This window comes from Lepisma saccharinum, chromosome 18 (genome assembly GCF_977018435.1).
Source record: "Lepisma saccharinum chromosome 18, izLepSacc3.1, whole genome shotgun sequence".
NCBI lineage: Eukaryota > Metazoa > Arthropoda > Insecta > Zygentoma > Lepismatidae > Lepisma > Lepisma saccharinum.
In genome coordinates, this window is record NC_139246.1 from 54,767,021 (window position 1) to 54,790,900 (window position 23,880).

Below are 23,880 nucleotides of genomic sequence, written 5' to 3' on the forward strand. Positions count from 1 at the left end.
TGTTTTCTGGATTTCTGCAAATCCACTTCCTCGTGTCAGTCCTAACCCTCTTTGCAGGGAATGCATTAGTACTTGTTCTATTACGAGGTTTGATCAGAGTCCGACCCTGGGTCCCGGACTCGATACCCGGCGGAGGAACATATTGGTTCGGATCCCACTTTAAACTGTAGGCCTAGTCCAAATTTGCATTTCTGCGCATAATGTGGATTTAAAACAAAAACTCAAAACTCCATCCGAGTCCAGCCCATAATCAGTCACTCCATCTTGTCAGAAATTTACTTCCCAGGAACATTCCCAACAATGGTTGGATTTTCAGACGACAAACAATGTTTTCTGTAAGTACAAGTACGGGGGATTAAGGTGATTGTGATTTCTGCCTGCTGTAATGATGGAGAGAATCTTCAGCATAGCTTGCAGCTCCAAATCGTCCACGAGCTGGTTCTATCAGAATTTCTCAAGTTTCATGCAATGCTTGTCATTCTTGGTGATTATATTTTTACTACCTCTTGTCCATTGTACAATTTTTTCTCAAAAATCATGCACAGTTTAGAGATTGACATTCTTAAGAGACAATATGTAATTTTAAGCAAAAATTATAAGTAATAATACCCAAAATATTAAAAAGATATTCACAAATAAACATAAAATGTTAGGAAATTCACAATACGCAGTCCTTCATTATGAAATCTGTTTTGGTTTTCTTTCCCGTGGTCCGAGTTTGTCTGATTTTGGATATGTAATTCAGCAATGACTGCTGTGCTAGAAATTGTTTAAAAACCTTCTGAAGCAATTTTGCCCAAGTTTGAGGTAAAATTGTCTTAGTTTGCCTGGACTAATTAGCTTGTTTAGGGTGTTGAGTATAATACATTTGAAAAACCACTCTTACGAGGTGTGGCTAGAAAAAAATCGGACTGTTGCTACAATTTATTTTATTGGATATTTTGTACAATACGAACATTATCCCCATCAAAGTATTCCCCTGCACTATTGATACACCGCTCCATACAAATCTTTCATTGTTGAAAGCAGTGCTGGAAATAATTTTCTGAAACTATGTTCATGACCTCCGTCGTTTTTGTTTTCACAGGTTCTAAGGTATTAAATCTGTTTCCTTTCAGTGCTGATTTGACCTTTGGGAATAAAAAAATAGTCACACGGAGCGAGATCAGGCGAATAGGGTGGATATTCTAACACTGGGATCCCATGCTACACTGACTATGCCACGTGGGCAGGAACATTGTCCTGATGAAGAATCAATGACTTGCTTTTCCACAAATCAGGTTGTCGCCTTCTTACTAGCTCACGAAGGATCGTCAGCACCGTAATGTAATAATGTATGTTGACAGTTTGACCTTCGGGTACCCAAATAACGTACACAATCTCACGTATGTCGAAAAAACAATCATCATGGCTTTCAATTTTGATTTGCTCATTTGAGCTTTCTTTTGTCGTGGCGAACTCGGGCTCTTCCAATGAATTGATTGGCGCTTGGTTTCAGGATCGTAGGTGAAAACCCACGATTCGTCATAGATTATCACTCTCGCTAAGAATGTAGGGTCCGTTTCAATTATTGTTAAAATGTCACCACAAATGTTCAATCGACTGTCCTTTATTGCACTGTCAGGTTTCGTGGCACCAATTTCGAACACAATTTGTTCATGTTGAAACTTTCCTGTAAAATCTGACGAACACAACTTTGTCAATTCCTGTTAATTCAGCAATAGCTCGAATACTCAAGCGATGATCCTTCCGAAACAATTAACCGACATTTGCAATGTTTGATTTCGTTGTTGACGTGCAAGACCGTCCAGAACGAGAGTCATCCGTGATCACGTCTCGTCCCTCTTTAAACTTTTGAAACCACTCAAACACTTGCGTGCTTGATAAACACTAATCTCCGAAAACTTCCTTCAACAAACCATAAATTTCTGTGACGGAGTTTCAGAGTGTCATAAGAAACTTCACATTGATACGCTGTTCCACTTTCACACTAACATTTTTCCGACGGAGCACAGATGTACGGTTCACTTCGTCCACAAGCTACAGCGGAACTGAGCGCCGCGCACCCTGGGCAATTACACAGTCGATAGGCAGGATATCACGTTATCGTACACTCATGTACCGCTGACCTTGACGCGCTTTCCGTTTGTCGACAGCAACATCAATCCGTTTCTTTTTTTCTAGCCACACCTGGTATACTCCATACCGGTTGTCAAATATTGATATTCTATAGAGAACAAGCTACACAGACGAAGTTAGGTAACTTAATGAATTACCAATTTTTTCTACCATGATAATAAATAATATAATTAGATTAATAGGTCTGTGGGAAATTTATCTAGGTAACCTGTCAATATTTCACAAACTAATATACAAGTATCTGAAGACTTGTGCTTTTCAGAAGTTGAAAACTATCGTGTCCCTCTTTTACTTGCAGAAAAATCATCAGAAAACAGTAGTCTGTTAATTTTATATTGCTATACCTTTCAATTACGCAACTAAGAGAAGACTGAAGTGTCAAGGCGATTCAATATGCATATGTGTATGTGTCATGGGTGCTATCTGTCTGTTCTATAGTTAAGAATCGACACATTTTTATCAATCGAATATACAGAAACTGTAGTCACACTTAGATATTTTTCAGCGGCCTGAAAGAGCTACCGCTTCAAATACAAAGATGAATGTTATTTACTGAAAGACTTATTACATAGCATAATGTGAAATATATTTATGTTATACTTCACAATTTGTTTATGAATCTACACAATATTATACATATTAAAATTTGTCGCATTTATATCTGTTTAAATTATTAATCAAACGTGCTTGTACATTCCTAGACCACACATTGAATGGGGATTATCAATATATTTAATTGAAAAAAAAAAACATGGATCAAGTTGTATTCTAAATTAATACATAGGATTTCGACCTGAAAACATACCTGTCTATGATATTCTTAGAAATGAAAGTCAGCAAGAAGAATATGCCTTACCTCGATATCTCAGAAGCTTCTGAAGATTCAAATTTGTGTGATGTTCCGAATGATATATTTAGAGTGTTCCGAAAAATGCACATAAGTCACAAACTAAAATTTTCCGTTGTTTTTATTTATGTCACACTGAATTAATTAAAGATAATATTAGAAGTATAAATTTATATTGGAAACAGGTTTGCTATTAAAAGAACAAACATAAATAACTAGCGGCTGTATTTTATTTACTTAGTTGCTTTTCCGAAGCCTAGATAAAAATACCAAATTTTTTAATTCCACAAAATGTTCTTAATTGTTTATTCCACCTGTTTATTCGTTTGTCAACAATCAAAGCATTCCGTGTCAGTCTATTCCTGGAGGGTACAAACTTGGGAAAAAAATATCAAACTTTTCCCAAGTAAAGAAATCTGGAAATACCAAGGTGGTGTATGCAGACTTCCCTTAATACTGATTAACACTCTTGTCTCTAAGTACAATTTTAATTGAGTAAAAAGCACCAAACATACGAAATACTTCTTTGTGTATCCCTCCCCTCTTCCTATAAGGCAGCTATGTATTGTCCAATTTACAATCCCAGCACCTCAGCCCTTAAGAAAAAGTCTGCTGTGAGAAATACCAAGAAAATTAAATACTAAAATATATTCCATTTCCCATTGTTCTAATGGGCTACTTAAAATCTGTACGTATGCTTGTCAATGGGCTTTGTCTCTTCTGTAATGAATGGGAATTAGGTATTGGTTTTAGATTTAGTTTTATTTCTGTGATAATTGTATTCTAATTGTGGTTTTAGATTTAACGTGAATTAGATTAAATGTGAATTCGAAAACTCAAATTACCTTTTATAAGTATTTATTAACTTACAAACAACCAAGATGACCTATTATTGTAATATGAATTTGAATTATGCTCTCTTCCTTCAGCGAAAATTATTGCGCATTCCCACGCTCCCAAGTCTCTTCACGGGGGGAGGGCAATTGTTGCAGTTTCCACCCCATACAACACGTTTCTCTCTCAATGCCATGTACTTGAGTCTAAAGATGTGCCTTCGGAGATTATAATGACAAGAAATGAATAACCACTTCCTTTAAAACTTGTAACAATAGAAGTAGTACAAATATTATGGTTTAACCACAATCTCCAATTTTGTCATTTAGCGCTGAAACTGCACCAAATTAAAAATAACATTATTACGAGAAAGAAAGCGACTATATATGAGACTAGTTGCAGATTATTTTAGAAGTTTATGGCCATACCATAAGAAGCAATGGTGATTCCGATATGATCCTTCGGACCGTAGTTTTGGCGGCCCTGGCATACCGTACATGCCTTAATCTTACATTTTCACTTGTGCAGACATATCCGTTAGTTATAATTATTATCTGGAACCTGCCAATATCTCATCGTTAACACATACGAGATCCGGAATCAGAACAAGCTACTTTCTGGGCACCCTGCGCCATAAATGGCCTCCCCCGGCCTAAAGTCGGACAGATATGATCTACCTGATCTAAGAAACAAGAGAACCTTACATTATAGGTAAATTTCTCCCATAACACACAAACTGTCCTTTCATGTATATTAAGAACATTTATATCTTTTTACATAATATTAATTTGTATTAGATTTAACTATATCACACCAAGCACAATTGTGTCAATTAAATTGTGTATCCTTTGTGTATTTGTTTTCAATATTTTCCCCCTTTTGTGAATCTATAGATGAATCTTTCTTCTAAATTTTGTATTTGTTCTTTTTGTGTTTTAGGTTTGTTTCTTTCTATTTTTTTGTTTGTTATTTGTACAAACATTTAGTATGTATAATGTGTGTAGTATGTATGTTTATGTATTATGTATCCATTCGGGTTAGGTGGTAGAACAGCCGCAGGCTGAACCTCACCCTTTAATAAAGGAAATTGAAATTGAAACTGGTCACATTACTATAAATTTTCTACATCATTTTTATTTTTCAATTTTTTTAGCAGTACTTTTGATATTAGCGAAAAAAATACAAAAACAACAATTGAAGATCTTATTTAGAGTATTCAAATTTAAAAATGAAAATTAAAATCCGTTAATAAATAGCCGATAAACAAGTGATATAAAATATGAATTCCAGCATTTTGAATCTAATACGGCAGCTGGATTCCAAAATGAAACCCAAGGTTTCAAAACAACTTGGTTGTGCTCTCTCTCCGGTGATGATACAATTAGAAGCGTCAGTTTTGAGATTTAGGCTTCTGAAAATGGGTTCAAATTTTGTGAACTAAATTTTGAGAGGTAGGGGTAAAGAAGGATGGATATCTCAATAGATATTTGTACACGCAAGACACCATTTAACCAGCTTTGCAACATGGCCATGGTCCATGAACTGGAGAAATGCCAGCTTCTAAAAGCAATTTGTTCAGTAGTTACAGCTTGATAAAGTTTGGGGTCAATTCATCACAACCCTCGTATTTGCAGCTGCATTGAAAAAGTGACTTTCACAGAAGCTGCCCTGGTCCCCCAAACAAACTACTTATGAATTGAAACTTTGAAAGTATCTATGTGGGATACTTGTGCACAACCTGTAGAAGTTTCATCAAAATTGAATAGGGTCAAGCAGGACCATATCTGAATTCAGGTCACTTGAAATGGAATGAGGCAAGTGACAACATTATGCACCGCATCATGCAAAAATCAAAATCGGGTCACAGGTATCGAATGCAAAATATAACCACAGTTCCAATATAAAATTCAGTGAGTTGAAAAATATAGGTGATATTGCCATACTGCTACAAATACAAAGATAAATGTGGTATACTTTAAAACGTATCTAACAGATCATTGTTTGCAACCGATATTAGATTTTAAATTTTGTAATTAGTAACCAACAAATAACTTTATCTTACTTAAAAGCATTTTGTAACTAGATTTTTATATTGCTAATCCATACATTGAACGGAAATAGTAGGTAAAAAACATAAAGTTCGTGAGACTCGGCATGAAAATTTAAAATTAAGAAATGAATGAAACAATATAGTCTGTGTGTTGCACAGTGCCATCAAGTCACATAGATGAAGTGGAAATAGTCACACTTGGTTTTTCATTTATGCAACATCGGAGATGATACCATCACCACCAGGCTTCAGCCGCTTTCATCCAGAATAATTTCTTCTAGCTGTCCATTTATTAGAGGCAGGGTGAGTTTCAAAGCCACTTTATGCAGCTAAATTGGTATAATCGGAAACATTACTACCTGAAATCACCATTTTACCAAATTGAAATTTTAAATTCACTTGATGAACATATACTTGCAAGATGTAGACTGATATTTCTCAGTGGTTCATGAGTATTCATGTTTGATTCCTTCCTTAATCATGATGACATAAAATTGATTTGATGAAATGTATAACATTATTAACAAAATGAAACACCCTTACTAAAACAGGGTCTGGAACAAACGATGTGACCATAACATTTGTAAGTAATGTGTTATCAAATGAAAATTAAAATTTTCTTCATGAATTTCTTTCCTTAGAGGCTCTCAAGGTTTTATCTTAGCTTTTTCACAGACAATCCCTGGATTTCACATTCAATGCACTCAGGGAGGAAGTTAGCTCTTGCATTGTAGCAACATGTAACGATCACTGAGCACCTCTCTCTTTCATATATAAAGAGTACCTAATCCCAAGGTTGTCATCATAATCAAACTATAGGCACTTCAACACATCGGCTATGAATTCCTTTTTGGTGAGCTTCAAATATTCCAGCTCATCTTCGTAAACTGTAACTTAGTAAATTATCAAGCATTGTTTATTTTTTGTTTTGATTACATAAACCAACTACAGAAAATATCTTAAACCAAGCAAAATATAGATATATTCATAGTCTACACTTCTCCATATAAATTGAATTTCACAACAACATAAAACTTTTGTTTATGAAATCATTTTTAAAATACACACTTCTCTACATTTTAGAAAATCAGAAACTTCATGGGAAAACACCATGTTTCATTAATTATATTTACATTTTTTTCAGATTGCCGTTGGAATAACTTTACTTTCTGCATTGATACATGCTAATCATCCATCTCAACATGTGGAGTATTACGTAAGTAATAACGTTACCAATCACGTTAAGGAATCTAGAGATAATATAAAATGTCTTATTTGCATTTAGGCACAATCTGTATGAATGTAACTAACATACATAATTTCACTTCAAAGAACTATTTAGAAAAAGGTTTCCCACATTTCATGTTCTCGTCAACTTTTGAACTCTGCTTAACTTTGGTTGATTGATTTAGTTTATTGTACTTTGCCTTTCTGAAACCTCTGCCTAATTGCGAAGAAGGGGATTAGTGATGATATGATGAAAGTGATGAATGGACACTCAAAAACACTTATACCCAGGCCGGGATTCGAACCCGGGCCCATGGTGCAGTAGCGCGATGTACTAACTACTCCGCCAAGGGGGCCACCGTTTTGCTTAACTTACAGTTGAATTCGTCAGTCTTTTTACATAAACATAAATGTTCCTTCCAGGCTTATCTCAAATACGAGTTCAAGTATGCTGTGAGCGACCACCACACAGGCGACCAGAAGAGCCAGTATGAAGTACGTGATGGGCCTGTTGTGAAGGGACAGTACAGTCTTGTGGAACCAGACGGAAGTGTTAGAACTGTGGACTACGTGGCTGACGATCACAATGGATTCAACGCAGTGGTCAAGAAACACGGACACAACCTCCACGTACAGCCTCAACTCAGTATCGGTCACTCTGGATTTGGATTACTTGGATGAACATTGTGCACTTTTTGTTGATTTTTATTAATAAATGAAATTGTAATTTAAATTTTATATTTTCTTGTAAAATTCCATTTCTTTAACGATGTATAACTACACAACTCTAACATTACAATCACTCTTCATCATACTAACGTATCGAAGTTCTGCCCGACCCTGTGGCCGAGTGGTTAGCACATCGCGCTGAGACGCCAAGGGTCCCAGGTTCGAATCCCGGTCGGGCTTGGTTGTTTGTGAATGTCCATTCATCAATTTCATCATTTCATCACTCATCCCCATCTTCGCAAATTAGCCAAGAGGCACAAAACGCGAAGTAAAATAAACTAAATCAAATCAAATCAAAGGTATCGAAGTTCTGTTTCTAGAATAGATTAATTTTGCATTGTGTTACGTTATAAAAGATCGTTCATTTCCGAAGAGAAAGACATATTTTCCCTATTTGAAGGTTTTGAACTCGAACATATTTTTTTGAATCCTTAAAAGAAAGTCAAAAGAAAATATTGAGCATATTTATTTACATCATAATATGGCAAATTCTTTGCACTATTTTTTTCTTAACATTTTCAGAGATCTAACCTCAGTTGAGGTCATGACACGCAACCCTGAAATTTGTAACGCTATCCACGTTACAATTAAAAGCTTTGAAAACAATTGTTTTGTCAGATGGAGGTGGTGCAAATAGTGTTTAGTAACCAATAAGCAGTATCTAGAATTCCAAGCGTCTTTTCTGAAATTCTCACTGGAAGTAGATATTGAGATAAAATTGGAGGGTATTTTTTTAAAAAAAAATTGACCAAAACCAACAAGTTCTCGTTCGTTACGAGCATTTCCCCTTGGCGTAGAATTTTTAAAGCATTGAAGGAAAATTATTTACAATTTGATTCCATAGACATTTTTATGTGAAGCAGTAGTGGGGTTTGTGGTATTATAAACTCGAGAAAGTATGAACCCCCCTCAAGCAGATTTGCCTACACTTAAAACTAGCTCAACATGCCCATATGAGCTTTTTGCTCAAGTGTGGAACTCTGTCTAATCCAAGATTTTTGTAAAAATGACCTCGAGAATTTCCTGTGAAAGTATGACCCCCCTCAGATTGATTTGCCTACACTTATAAAAGGCACTTCTGTGAGATTGTTGTCCATAAGCTTGTTAAAAATATGCTTTTTTGATATTGTATGATATCTTAAGTATAGTAACTGCTATAGTGCCCTAGCATGTATAGATTTCAAAATATTAACAATTTTGTTAATATTGCACTTTTCAGAAAATTCTATTTATAAAAATTAGGCATTTACAGCTTAAGTATTGCATATATCAGGAAAATTATAGAGACAAAAAATGTAGAGAATTATGCCTAGAATATGCCTACAAAATTTCAAGTCTCCATTACTGATAGTTTTTGAAAAATATCAAATTCAAAAAATTATCGATTTTTTAACAAAACTTCTAAACAGCCTCTAGATTTCAAATATGCAACCCCCATGCTCCTGTCTTGAAAAATAGGCAAGTTATTCAAGATCTAGAGAACAACAAGAGATTTTTGAAAAATTATAGAGATCAAAATGTTGCATCTTGCCATGTCCAGGCCAAAGCAACAAACCCCATGTCTCTAGGATTCATAGTTCCAGAGATAATCAAAATCCAAAAAATTATCGATTTTTTCACAAAACTTCTAAACTTCAAATATGCAACCCCCATGCTCCTATCTTGAAAAATAGGCAAGTTATTCAAGATCTAGAGAACAACAAGAGATTTTTGAAAAATTATAGAGATCAAAAAGTTGCATCTTGCCATGTCCAGGACAAAGCAACAAACCCCATGTCTCTAGGATTTATGGTTCCAGAGATAATCAAAATTCAAAAAAATATCGATTTTTCAAAATTTGAGTATGTTGCTCTGGGGAACATGCAGCGCCACCCCCAGGAATATAACTGGCCTAGGATCAAAACTAGTGAAAATTGCAAAAATAAAATAATCGATTTTTTCAAAATTTCAGTATGTTGCTCTGGGGGCCATGCAGAGTCACCCCCATAAATATAATTATCCTAGGATCAAAACTAGTGACAGAATGCAGAAACAAAAATTATAATAGGGCTTGGATACAGCTACCAGCCACTATATTTTTATTTTGAACACAGCACTTAAAACTAAGCCAAGATGCACCCCCACCCACACCCACCCCACCCACCCCCACCCACCCCCATGTTTCACATATAAACATAAAGGTACTTGCTCTGCACAGTCATCAACATTGCCCCCACAACCATCCACATCTGGTCTGAAAAGGAAGCATGAAGCACCTGTTAATGCTGTACCTGCAAAGCAGCCACGCTATGAACCCATCCATAGCAGTTTCAATGGCCAATTAAGAGATTACCGGTTTGTATCAGAGCCAAGATGTGACATTAAGAATTTTTTGAACAGTATAAATCCTGATGTACAGGCAATTCTAAATGCACAAAATGGCTCTTATAAGCTGTCCCTCAAATTGTTTACACAATATAAGAAATCAAATGGCACAAAATTTACACAGCCCCACATAACAGAAACTGTACCTGTATATTCAAATGCAAATTCAGACAAAATAATAACCAGTTTGATAGATCAATTGAATATTAAACACTCTGAATTTGCTGGAAAAGAGTCTGGATGGAGCCTATGCGGATCTCCACACAAGTTATATGTTAATATTTCTGAATTCAGCCCATTACAAGGATCTACATATCTGCCATTACCTGCCAATATTAAAAACAAAAGAGCCGTGGTTAATATTGAAAATAATGATGATAAATGCTTTTTGTGGTGTATTTTAGCTGCTTTGTTTCCAGTTTCAAGGAATCCTCAGAGAATAAATTATTACAAACAACATGAACATATTTTTAATGAAGCAATGGAGGGTTTAGAATATCCAATGTCTGTTCAGAATATTGATAAATTTGAAAAAAAGGCCCCTGATTATAATGGCAAACAATTATCTATTAATGTTTTTATTTGTTCCACTGGCCGTGGCAATTGCTTGATAGCACCTCTCAGAATCAGTACATTTGATGATGATTCTGCTGTTCCGATTGATCTGCTCTTAATTGAAGGGGATGGCACATATCATTACACTCTGATACATAATCTTGAAGCTTTAGTCAGAACACAACTAGACAAATCCAATACAATATTCAAGTTGTGTAGAAGATGTTTAAGTGTATTTGATGGTAGAAAAATGGTGAATGGGGTTCGGGAAGAGAATGCAGAAATTGCCAAAAACAAGTTAATTGAGCATCTGAAATACTGTGGCAACTATAAACCTGTTCATATGGTGATGCCAATGCCAAGTGAAAATGCAAAATTCAAAAAGTTTGAAGCCTTGTTGGAACACCCAGCATATATTGTCTGTGATTTTGAATCAAATCTCAAACCTCTTGCATTCTGCAATCCAGATCCTGAAGAATCTTCAATTACACCATACCAGCTACATGAACCTTCCAGCTTTTGTTATGTGATTGTACAGGATGGTGTTGTTAGTAAAAAAGATTCATACATGGGACCAGATGCCATCAAAAAATTTGCACATAGAATAGAAAATGAGTGCTATGACATAGCATCTAATATCTTATTAAAATCAAAACCTATGTTGCCTTTAACAGAGAAACAGATTGAAGATTTCAACAATGCAGAAAAATGCCCGGTATGTGATTCTGAATTTTCAGATACAAAAATCAAGGTGAAACACCACTCTCATACAGATGGTAAATTCAAAATGGCCCTGTGTAATAGCTGTAATATTAAGATCCAGATACCAAAATTTGTCCCCATATTTTGCCATGGAGCATCCAATTATGATTTTCATCATCTGATCAGATACGAGGGGTTTGACAAGCAGAATTTAAATATTTTAGCTGAAAATGATGAGAAATATATTGCTATTAGCAAAATAATTAAAGTTAATAGTGTTCCTATTCACATAAGATTTCTTGATTCATACAGAATTTTATCGGCTAGCCTGGCTACACTGGCCACTCAATTATCTGATGATCAATTCAAAATCACATGTGCTTTGTTTCCAAATCATGACCTGAAATTAATTAGGCGGAAGGGTGTATATCCATATGACTATGTTACAGATTTTTCTAAATTTGATGAGTCTGCTCTGCCACCACAACAAGCATTTTACAGCAAAATCAGAGGATCTGGAATCAGTGATGATGATTATCACCATGCCCAGTTGATGTGGAATAATTTAAAATGCCAGACATTTGGTGATTATCACATGGTATATTTAAAACTTGATGTGACCCTCTTAGCTGATATATTGCAGGCATTCAGAAAATCTTCCATGCAAAATTATAAGCTGGATCCAATGTATTTTTACAGTGCTCCGGGCCTAGCATGGTCTTCAATGTTTTTGAACACTAAAATGCAATTGGATCTGATCCAGGATCAGGACATGTATCTGTTTATGGAGCAATGTATAAGAGGGGGCATGGTGCAATGTTCTCAGAGATATGCCAGAGCAAATAACAAATATATTCCTGATTATGATCCAGCATTGGCATCAAATTATATACTGTATGTAGATGCCAACAGCCTCTATGGTTACGCTATGATGGATAAACTGCCATATTCAGGGCTTGAATGGGTCGAAGATTTCAATATTGAAGATCTTAAGGATTTTGATGACAGTAACTATGGCCTCTTCTTAGAGGTTGATCTGACAATTCCTGATGATTTACACAACAAATTTTCTGATCTGCCCCCAATTCCTGAGGTTCAGTGCTCACCTGGCTCTAAACAGAAGAAATTGATGATGACACTGGAACCAAAACAGGGTTATGTCTTATATTACAAAAACCTCCAGTTCCTGATGCATCATGGTGTTCAAGTGACCAAAATTGGCAAAGTTTTGAGGTTCAGGCACTTAAAATGGTTGAAGCCATATATTAATACAAATACAGAGCTTCGAACATCTGCAAAAAGCCAATTTGATAAGGCCTTGTTTAAATTGATGGTCAATTCTGTGTATGGCAAAACTATTGAAAATGTCAGAAAACATACCGATGTTAAAATAATTACTGACCCCAGCCTGAGCAAAAAATTGGTTGCAAAGCCCAACTTCAATTACAGAAGAATTTATGATGAAAATATGGCACTTTTCAACATGAAAAAAACAAAGATTAAGTTTGATAAACCTATTTATGTAGGGGCTGTGATATTGGAATTGGCCAAATTACACATGTTAAAATTGTATTATGATGTGTTGAAGCCTTTTTATGGTGATAGTGTAAAACTGATGTACATGGACACTGATAGTTTTGTTCTTGATATTCAAACAGAAGATGTTTATAAAGATATGTCACAGCCTGAATTGCTTGAATATTTTGATACCAGTGAACATACAAGAATTCAACCCCACAACAAAAAGGTGCCTGGCAAGTTAAAAGATGAGACACTTGGTGATGTTATTGTGGCATTTGCTGGGTTAAGGGCCAAGATGTACAGTTTTGAAACATGTAGTGGTGTTGTTGCCAAAAAGGCCAAGGGCATTGGCAGAGTAACTGTTGAAAAAGAGCTTGAATTTGAAGATTACAAAAATTGCCTCAAATCATGTAGCACCATCAGAACATCAGAATCCAGAATTCAGAGTGTGGATCACTTATTGACTAGCAATATTGTAAGAAAAGTGGCTCTGGACCCACATGATGATAAGAGATGTATTTTGTCATGTGGAATACATACTCTACCATGGGGTCATTGTGATTTGAAAAGTGGGAATCAATGCCCAAAACACAGAGCATGATTTGAAATAAATAATCATGCCTATGAACTTATTTGGGTTCAAAAAACAAGGTATTATGGACCTGCCAACACCACAAGCCTCTCCTGATATAATATCTAAACTGAGTGCTTTGTTAATTATTCATCTGAACAGCATACTTACAGATATTGATGATGAAACAGGTAAAACATTGTACATATTTAACAATAATTTAAATTATTACCAATTACCTGTAGGTGGGCAATTGCAATTTATTACAACCCCTGAGGGTAATGTTAAATTTCAGTAGGGAGAAATATTTATAGAATTAAGCACTCAAACATGATTTCTGGCACTGTTTATACTGTTTCTGCTGGTGACTGCTTATATATTGAGGTCCCGGGATCATATGACAAGCTTATACCCTTTTTTATAGAATTAAGAATCAGATATTCAATAATAAATAAAGGCTAAAAACAAAATGCCTAATGATATATTTGGCCATACAAGGCATGAAGATCACAGTGATGAGATTTTTATGCTTGATGTCAGAGTCAAGAAATTAAGAAGTGATTTACAAGCTTTACAAACCACACTTAATGCCAGTCTTCAACTGGAAATTACAAATTTGCAATCACAATGCATGGACCCTCTTCTTAAAATTGATTCTGAACTCAAATTGCTGCTTCAGAAATATACTGATTTGGCCACATTGGATAATTTTCAAAGTTTAGAAGAGGCTGTAGCAGCTCTTCAAGCCAAATTTAAGACCCAGGCTAACAACTCTGAGCAATTGAAACAGCAATTGGAAGAGCAAATAAATAATGTCCAGGCACAGCTCCAAACAATTGTCAAAAGCATAAAATCACAAGAAGATTTTGATCTAGTGATTTCCACTCTAAAGGAACAGATTCAGTCACTCCAAATACCTAATCTGGACCCTCTGAACAATGCCATAGCCGAGGTTAAAGAAAAAATTGAGACACTTGAAAATTTTATGAACAACTTGCCATCTTCTGATGCTTTGAGTGCAATAACTCGCAGTGTAGCCAATATTAAGCTGCAACTTGAAACATATGAAGATTTTGGAAAAATTCAAAGTACCATAACCCATCTTGAAGGTACCATAGCAGCAGTGCAAAATGATTTGACAAATGTACAAGAATCCCGCCTGCCCGGTATTGTAGATACCCTTGTTAGTGTCCAGCAACAAATCACAAAGCTTGAAAACCTCAACACTGAATCTGAGCTATCCCATTTTCATCACTTGATCGATGATATCCAAACAAAGCTTGAAATTTTACAACAATCAACACCCTCTCAGGCAGATATAGCTCTGCTCCAAAATGCTATGCAAAATGTGGCTGATGCTTCTGAATTAAACAATGTGAAATCGGCACTTGAATCTTTGCAAAATACAGTATCAAATCTGCCTACATCACAGGAACTTAAAAATATTAAGAGAGCAGTGAATCGCGTATTGAAATCAGAAGATATCAAGAATATCCAGGCAGAGATCAAACATCTCACTCAGACAGTGGCCACTCTTCCAACTAATCAACATATTAATGAATTGCATGCCCTGTTTGAGGATATCAGAAGACAGGTCCATGATCTTACTGCTCAAAATTCAAAATTGGCAGTTGTTGAAAATTTACAGCAAATTGTAGCTAATATCAAGCAACAGCTAGGGACCATGGAATCCAATCAAGCAAATGCTTTGTCTGTTTTTGCCACGCAGCTCCAAGAGATTGTGCAACAATACAAGAAACTTGCTGTGGACATAAGAATCAAGCCGGGGCATGATGAGATTGTTAGGACCATCAATGAGCACCTTGAATCTGTAACAAGCAGATTGCTTACAGCAGAAAAAGAAATAACAGGCATAATTGAAAATCCTAAACATACAGTAATTCTTGAATTGTACAGCATCCCCAACAAAGAATATGATTCACCATTTACACCAGGAGGCAAAATATATATGCTGTCCCCTGCACAATTTTAATACCAGTTTTTTGTTGGGGGTACATTGAGACCAATCAAGATCAAATATTGGCTTCAACCACAGGCACACCACTACCCCACCTTATCAATAACAAATGCTGATAACAAAGTGAAAATCACCAGTGTAGAATTGGAGGATTTTACAGATCCCAATACATTGGAAACAGTATATGTTGAAGATGATGGCTCTCTGGAATTTAAAATACAAATAGGGGATAAATTATATTTAGAAAATCCTGTAGTATCAGCTGCTGAACACCCCATAGTTGCAATATTCTTGTTTTCATATTATGTCTAGACAAATTATTGTTGATGAATTACACAGACAAGCCCGACATAATTATAAGAGACTCCCAGTAGTCACAAAGGGCATAGATGATTTATGGCAGAGCGACTTGATTGAAATGGCAAGTGGACAGTTGAAAAACTTAGACAAAATCAACAAGGGCTACAAGTATATACTCACTGTAATAGACACATTTTCAAAATTTGCCTGGGCTGTGCCACTCAAATCCAAGACTGGAAAATGTGTTACAGAAGCCATCAGAACAATCATCAATCAGAGTTGAAGATCACCGCGCTATTTGCAAACAGATAATGGCAAAGAATTTTATAATTCAGTGTTTCAACAATTTATTAAAAGCCAGGCAATACAACATTATTCGAGTTACAGTGATCTCAAGGCCTCAATTGTAGAGAGATTCAACAGAACCTTAAAAAATCTTATGTATAAACGATTTACACTTCAAGGTAATTATAAATGGATTAATATTCTTCCAGAACTTCTACATAAATATAACAACTCGGTCCATTCCACAATCAACATGAAACCCTCTGAAGTAACTTCATCTGATGAGCAAAAATTGATCAGCACTGTTTATTATCCTAGATATCAGCCAACAATAAGAAAGGCCAAATACAAGGTGGGGGATCAAGTAAGAATCAGCAAATATAAGCACTTATTCAAAAGAGGCTTTACAAGAAACTGGAGCACTGAATTATTTACAGTGGTTCAAGTTAAACCTGGGACCCTTAACACATATATAATAAAGGATCACCGAGGAGATATTCTCAAAGGCAGGTTCTATGAAGAAGAACTCAGCAAAACTAAACAGCCTGACACATATCTCATAGAAAAAATCATCCGCAGAAAAGGCAACTAGTTACTTGTCAAATGGCTAGGACTTCCAGAACACAGCTGGATCGATGCAAACAAAATAATAATATGAACACCTGGGATGTTATAAAAAGGCTGCCAGAACCTGAACAGCAGAATAAGAGAAATGGAAAATTGCTGCCTGATAATATTAGGTGTCTTATTGTTGGGCCATCTGCTTGTGGTAAAACTACACTAATGGTTGATAATTTTTTATTGGCACCCAACTGGTTAGACTGGAAAAACAGGCACTTGTATATCTTCTCTAAGAGCTTGGAACAATTAAAATATCAGCAGCTGATGAAGCTATATGATGGATTCGATATAGCCACTTTTGAACCAGATGTTAAGCCACTCCATGAATGTCTCGATAATTCTGTTGTTGTGTTTGATGACATTATACTGGATAATCAAAACAAGGTTAGGAATTTCTTTACACAGGGCCGGCACAAAAACATTGATTGCTTCTACCTGGCACAGACTTTTTCAAAAATACCCAAGCAGCTGATCCGAGACAATAGCAATTTTATATGTGTGTTTCATCAAGACCATACCAACCTCAAACACATACATGATGAATATGTAGGTGGGGACTTGAGCTACAATGATTTTTCCAAGATTTGCAGTAAGTGCTGGAACCAGGACAGTTATGGGTTTGTCACAATTGATATGACAAGAACACCCAATAGTGGCAAATATAGAAATAAAATCAACAATTTTCTAGACATTGAAACATAAATAAATAACCATGAAAAGGCCAATTATTGATGATCTTAAATTAAGAGATTATCTTGTAAAAAGATTTAAGGGATGGAAATCAGAGAACCGTGGAATCTATGAAAAACACAAACAAACAGAACAGCCTATAATTGATGCTATTGGTGAATTAGGTAAAAATATCAAAACTGTTACAGAGCAAAATCAAAATTTGATCACAGAGCTTGTACCTGTAGCTGCAAGAAACATATTAGATTATCCATTCACCCCACTTTCCAGTATTCATACACCTAGTCCTATTGCTCCTAGAAGAATTGAAGCTACTCAGGATCCTATTGAATTGGGTCTTCTTGCTCAAAAATATTTAAGCACATCTAAAGACAACAAAGATGAGGTTTTTGGCTTATATGCTGACACAGAGCGTGATGGTAGCATCATACATAGAATTGGCAATTTCAGAGTAACATTTATGGGAGATGATCTGATTGTATATTCAGAATCTCGTCTTGGAGAAAAAGGTGCTTTTGTTAAGTACCCCGGCACACCTGGATTGTGGGAACTGATGACTAGGAAAAGGCCTGGCAGCTATACAGATCAAGATTATGAATATTACAAAGAAATATTAATAAAATCAGATGCTCTATACCAGAACAATGATCCCACACAAAAAAGAGTCAAGTCTAGCAGTGGAGCAAAATACAATAATTTAATCAAGCCCATATGGTCACAGATCAAGACTGGCAGTGGAATCAAACAATACAACACCCTGCCTAAAGAATTTGTGTGGGTTGATGATGTCAGGAAACTTGTAGATAGGTTATTGGTGATAGCTGGGGAGGAAAATGCTGGGAACCACAATTTTTACAATGAAAAGGTTGGAATTATGGACATGATAAGCACAAAATTGTCTAATTTTATAGTGAATGACACTAAGGGGATTGGATATCTTATAAAAATTATTAATACTCTACCCCCCAAATTTTGGAATATTTCTGAGGGTCGGGGCCTTGTTAATGACATTATAAACAAGCTGCCATGTGAACTACACATTCCAGGCTATCAATATTGTGGTCCCGGTACAAAATTGGACCATAGATTAAACAGAGGTGATCCTGGTGTTAATCCCCTAGATGCTGCTTGTAGAGACCATGACATAGCATACAACACACATTCTGATCTTGACAAGAGACATGTTGCAGACAAGAAATTAGAAGAGGCTGCATTTGGTAGATTTGTAAGCAAAGATGCTTCTTTAAGTGAAAAAATAGCAGCATTGGGAACCACCATAGCTATGAGCACCAAACAAAAACTGGGGTGGGGGTTGTGAATATGTATATAATAAACCTAAAATGAAGGCCAAGGGTGTTATGTATCAAATACCTTATGCAGGTCTTAAATCTCTTAAAACTATTGACAGCCTTTTGACCAAAAAGCAGCGCAAGAAAAAAAATTCTTGTCTTGCAAAGGGGCATGGTATGAAATTGTTGCTTAGTACCCCCCAATTAAAAAAATTACAACAATCTAGGAATTTATATTTACCATCCCTGCCATCTTAGCTGCTCTCGGGGCTGTTGGGAGCTTGGCTGGGGGATCAGCTGCCATAGCAAAAACAGTAATAGATGCCAAGAAGAATAGGGCAGAATTAGATGAATTGAAGCGCCAGAACCTGGCCATTGAGAAACAAAGCAAAGGTGTTAAGAGAGCCATGAATAAGTTTAAAAAAACAAGAGCCGCTTACAAACCAAGATATTGAAGCTTTAATCAAGCCACTGGGCATCAAAAATTTTAGAGGTGTGTACATGTCTGATTCTTTACCAGAACAACCACTCAACAAAGAGTGTGGCATTGTTAATTTGGATAAGTACAAAAATCAGGGCACTCACTGGATCTGTTATCTTAAATATTTAAAAAATGAGGCATTTGTGTTTGATTCATTTGGAGGTGTTCCACCTGAAAATTTAATAAAATATCTAAATTCAGCTAATCTTTATTACAATAATGCCCGTGTTCAAAATTTCAAAGATGTTAATTGCGGACATTTGTGTTTATCTGTTCTTAGATATATGTCTCAAATAAATAAACCATCAATTGAAAATTTTCAAAAAGCCCTGTGGTATTTAAAACATCATGGGGGTATTCCATCTCACCAGCCAAAATTCAATATTGAAACTCAAATTACATGATGACATAGTGTATCCCAAAACAATAGCTCTCAGAGCATTTTATGGCATGTACTTAATCCCTAATATTACACACCACAACAACACAATTGCAGTTGGTGATGAAAAAATTGTCATCACTCCAGGGTAGTATAATCTGTCCACTCTAAATGCTCAATTACCCAGAGGTGTAGTGTTAAGTCAAAATTCTGTCACTCACAGAGTAGAGATTGTATCTGCTACAGAAACAGTGGATCTGGGTACTATAGGAGAGCTGTTAGGCTTTGAGAACAACACAAAACGTGAACCGGGCATCAAACACACTGCTATGAATATACCCAAATTCTTAGCCATAGAGACTCTAAATATTCACTGTAATGTGGCCGAGGGTATGATCACCAAATCAAATGGCATAGGCACTCACAAACAAACTGGCATCATTGCAACATTCAAACCTAATTCTGAATTCATGGAGCCCATCATCTACAATCCATCCCCAACATTATATTTTCCTGTGTGCCATAATAGAATAGATAATATTGAGTTGATGGTCACTAATGAAAAAGAAGAATTAGTTGATTTTGCTGGAGCCACAACAACTGCAATCATAGAGATTAACATTTAAATAAAAATACATACAAGAAGAAAATGGAAAATATTGAGAGTTATGAGCTACAATCATTCCCCCCAAACAGGAGGACATTTGCAAATTTAAATCAACCCAACACAGAGATTGAGGTTGATCTTGATGTAGGGGATGGCTTTATACACCCCCACAGAGCAGATCTATACATCAAATTTTATGTTGTAAAACTCGATGGTACAGATTATCCGGCAAATTCAAATATAAGATTGGTGGACAATTTTGTGCCACATCTATTCTCTGAAATTGAGATCAGAAAATATGGTGTTGTTATAAACAGAGTGGATTATCCCGGCATTACCTCCACAGCTTTGGCCACACTAAAATTATCCAAAACCGAGGCTTCTTACTACAAAATAGGTGGATTTGAGGCTGGTGATAAGATATTATCTAAAAACCACACAGTGCTGTTCCCCATGCGCCTATTGCCAGGATTCTTCTCAGATTACAAAGATATTATGTGGAAGGGTGGTTTAAGAATCACATTTAGAAGAGCTGCCAATGATAATAATGCTTTGATGAGGTACAGTGCATTAAACTCTACAGGGGAAGCTCTGCCTAATACCCTACCAGATGCAGGCAAATGCATTATTCAGACTATGGAGTTAAGAATCCCGGTTGTTGAATATGAGGCCAGTTATGCTCTTAAATACAAAGCAGATATTCTAAAAAATCCACAGGTTCCTTTACAATTTTATACATATCAATGTGTAAAGAAGCCCGCAACTGGTACTTATTATGAGTTTGATGCTACAAATTCATTCTCCAGTATACAATACGACATGCCTGATTTTGTAGTGGTACTGTTTCAGACTGGAAGACACAATAATCAGGAAAAAAATTCAAGTAAATTTGATACCTGCAACATCAAAAACATTTATCTTAAAAATGGCAGAAATGAGGTATTTCCTAGAGAAAATTATAATTTAGACATGTCCAAGGATGATTTCCTCAAATTATATGAAGCATTTTCAGCATTCAAAAGGGTCACTACTGGCAATACTGACATGTATTACACACCAGATGAATTCAAAGCACAGAGACCCATGTTTGTCATCAACACTTCAAAAAGAAAACAAGTTGTGGTGAATGACAGGACAAACATTAAAATTATCTGTGAATTCCATGAGGCATTACCTGATGACACCATATGTAGTGTTATTCTCATAGGTGAAAAATCATATGTTTATGATGTAAAATGAGAGAGTCACGGAGCAATTCTAGAGGGTCTCTGCATATTACATTGTTTTAATATTAGATAAACAAATTGAACCTGGTATCCAATTGAATTTAAACCGGAAGTAAATATGTATGGGTGGGTGTGGGTTTTTGGCTTAATTTCAGGTGTATCCAAAACAATATCAAGAAGAGCATATTTTTAACAAGCTTATGGACAACAATCTCACAGAAGTGCTTTTTGTAAGTGTAGGCAAATCAATCTGAGGGGGGTCATACTTTCGCAGGAAATTCTCGAGGTCATTTTTACAAAAATCTTGGATTAGACAGAGTTCCACACTTGAGCAAAAAGCTCATATGGGCATGTTGAGCTAGTTTTAAGTGTAGGCAAATCTGCTTGAGGGGGGTTCATACTTTCTCGAGTTTATAATATCACAAACCCCACTACTTGAAGCGAATTGTTCAAATGGCTACAAACACAATTGTCAGTACGTTGAGACCAATATTAAAGCTATATGTTTCGAACATAATCTCTGTGAGATAATTCGTGCCTTATGACAGAATGATGGGATCGGAATGGGTAGGAGCAAATATAAATATCGAGAGACCCTGGTTCGTTCCCTGGCAGGGGAGAACCGGGATTTTTTCCACCTGTTCAAGTGGCTCCGGCGCCCACGCAGCGTCGTATAAAGTGGATACCTGGAGAAAATTCGGGGGGGGGGGGGTTAAGGCTGCTAGGGGCGTGTTGTTGATCACATCACCCCCATCTTCGGCCGTGATCAAGAAGGCGTGGGGCCCTAACTCCACACCCCTATACGCCTTCATGGCGTGGTGCAAAGCACAGGGGATCACTTTAGTTTTACTTTTTTTACCATATAACTTGCTTATTTTGTGTGAGATGCCTTTGAATAAAATCGAATGAAGATTGATCTCTCATATTATACACGCAATCCAAATTCAGCTGATAAATTCGTACCTCTGGGTAGACTATATTTATGGAGCGGAGATCTGAAATTCTAGTGGTTTTCCCATACACTAAATATTCCAAAAAAAACAAAAAAAATACGAAGTTTCCAGTCTTTTAAGACAAGACCGAAGAAAAATTTGAAATGAAAACTGCAATGGAATGTGTCATGTCGGAGTGGCATCAACCTGAAAATTGGGCGAAGACGCACATATGAGCTATCACGAAAGCTTTAGCAAAATCAGAAATTATTAAACGGAAGTTTGTGTAGGCTTATTCCCCAAATAAGTTCAACAAATGATCTGGTAATGCATTTAAGTAAAATTTGTGAAAATGCTTCACGGTGGTCGGCGAAAAAATATATTTTCCATGATTCAATCACACGAAAGTTTTCTGATATTTCTGTCTCATCTTACTCTAAATTTGCAGAGATTAAAACACACTTCTGGCATCACTTCAACATTAGTTTGAAAATTAAAAATTAATGAGAATTGTAGGTTTTTGGGGAGGATCGGATTGCAGAAGTGCTAATGAAGATCACGAACTTTAACAACACCAACCGCCACTAAATTAAATTCTTTGAACTTACATATTCCCAGCAAACAATATTTCCAGCGACTGCTTTGGATATCATTAAAACTATGAATATTGTGAATGTATATTCTGTACAATGACCAACATCTGTCTGCCTCTCTATATCTTTCCTTCGGCGTATCCCTTCTTCCCTCTCTCTCTCTCTGTGTACTAAGTCCAGTCAGAGCTTGAGACACCTGTCTTTCCACCTGACACTATTCTCAATATCACGTCTGATACACCATTGAAACAAAGGCAACACGGCGTATCAAAGATATTTAAATATTTCCAATTAAAAATAATAAAATTTGTGTTTGAATATTTGATTGTGATTTGGGATGGTAATAACAGTATTCATCAATGAGAACTAGTTGTCTGAAAGTCGACGATTTATATTCAGCAGTTGGCATTATTACAGAGGTTTTCCTCAGTATCTCAAGTTGAATATTGGTATGCCACATGCCTTTAGGGCTTTAAAATATCATGGTGCAAAGTAATAGACGTCACGTAAATAAGCAAGCAGCCAAATAACTTAGAATGTTCATGAAAATTATTTTACGTGGATTGAATGTAGAGATTTGAAGAAGTAAAAGTGTTCTCTTTTGCACAACGTGTGATAGTTTGTTCAGAAGAGTGCACATACTGAAAATTATACCTTTAGTTAAGAGGTAAGAAGTAATCTCTATATACGCATATGCACCTTTAGTCTACTTCTAAGCTTTTATTTATGCTATTTCAACCTCAAACATTCAAAGATAACGTCCACTCTGTGTATCTAGTACACGACTGATTAAGCAACCGATAGATATGTTCCTTTCGTTTCACCATTCTGTGCATTTCACATCCAATGAACAAAGGAAGGAAATGTATCGCTATAAAGGATTTAAAGAAAGTGAAGTTTCGAGCGTTTCACTTCTCTGTCGTATATAAAGGACTCTATTACACTTGTGTTATCAGTTGT

The 23,880-nt window shown here is 35.9% G+C and overlaps 1 pseudogene; it reads left to right on the forward strand.

The window, feature by feature from the left end:
- Positions 1–6,708: 6,708 nt before the first annotated feature.
- LOC146002271 (cuticle protein 19 pseudogene) lies at positions 6,709–7,778 on the forward strand (annotated as a pseudogene).
- Positions 7,779–23,880: the final 16,102 nt, after the last annotated feature.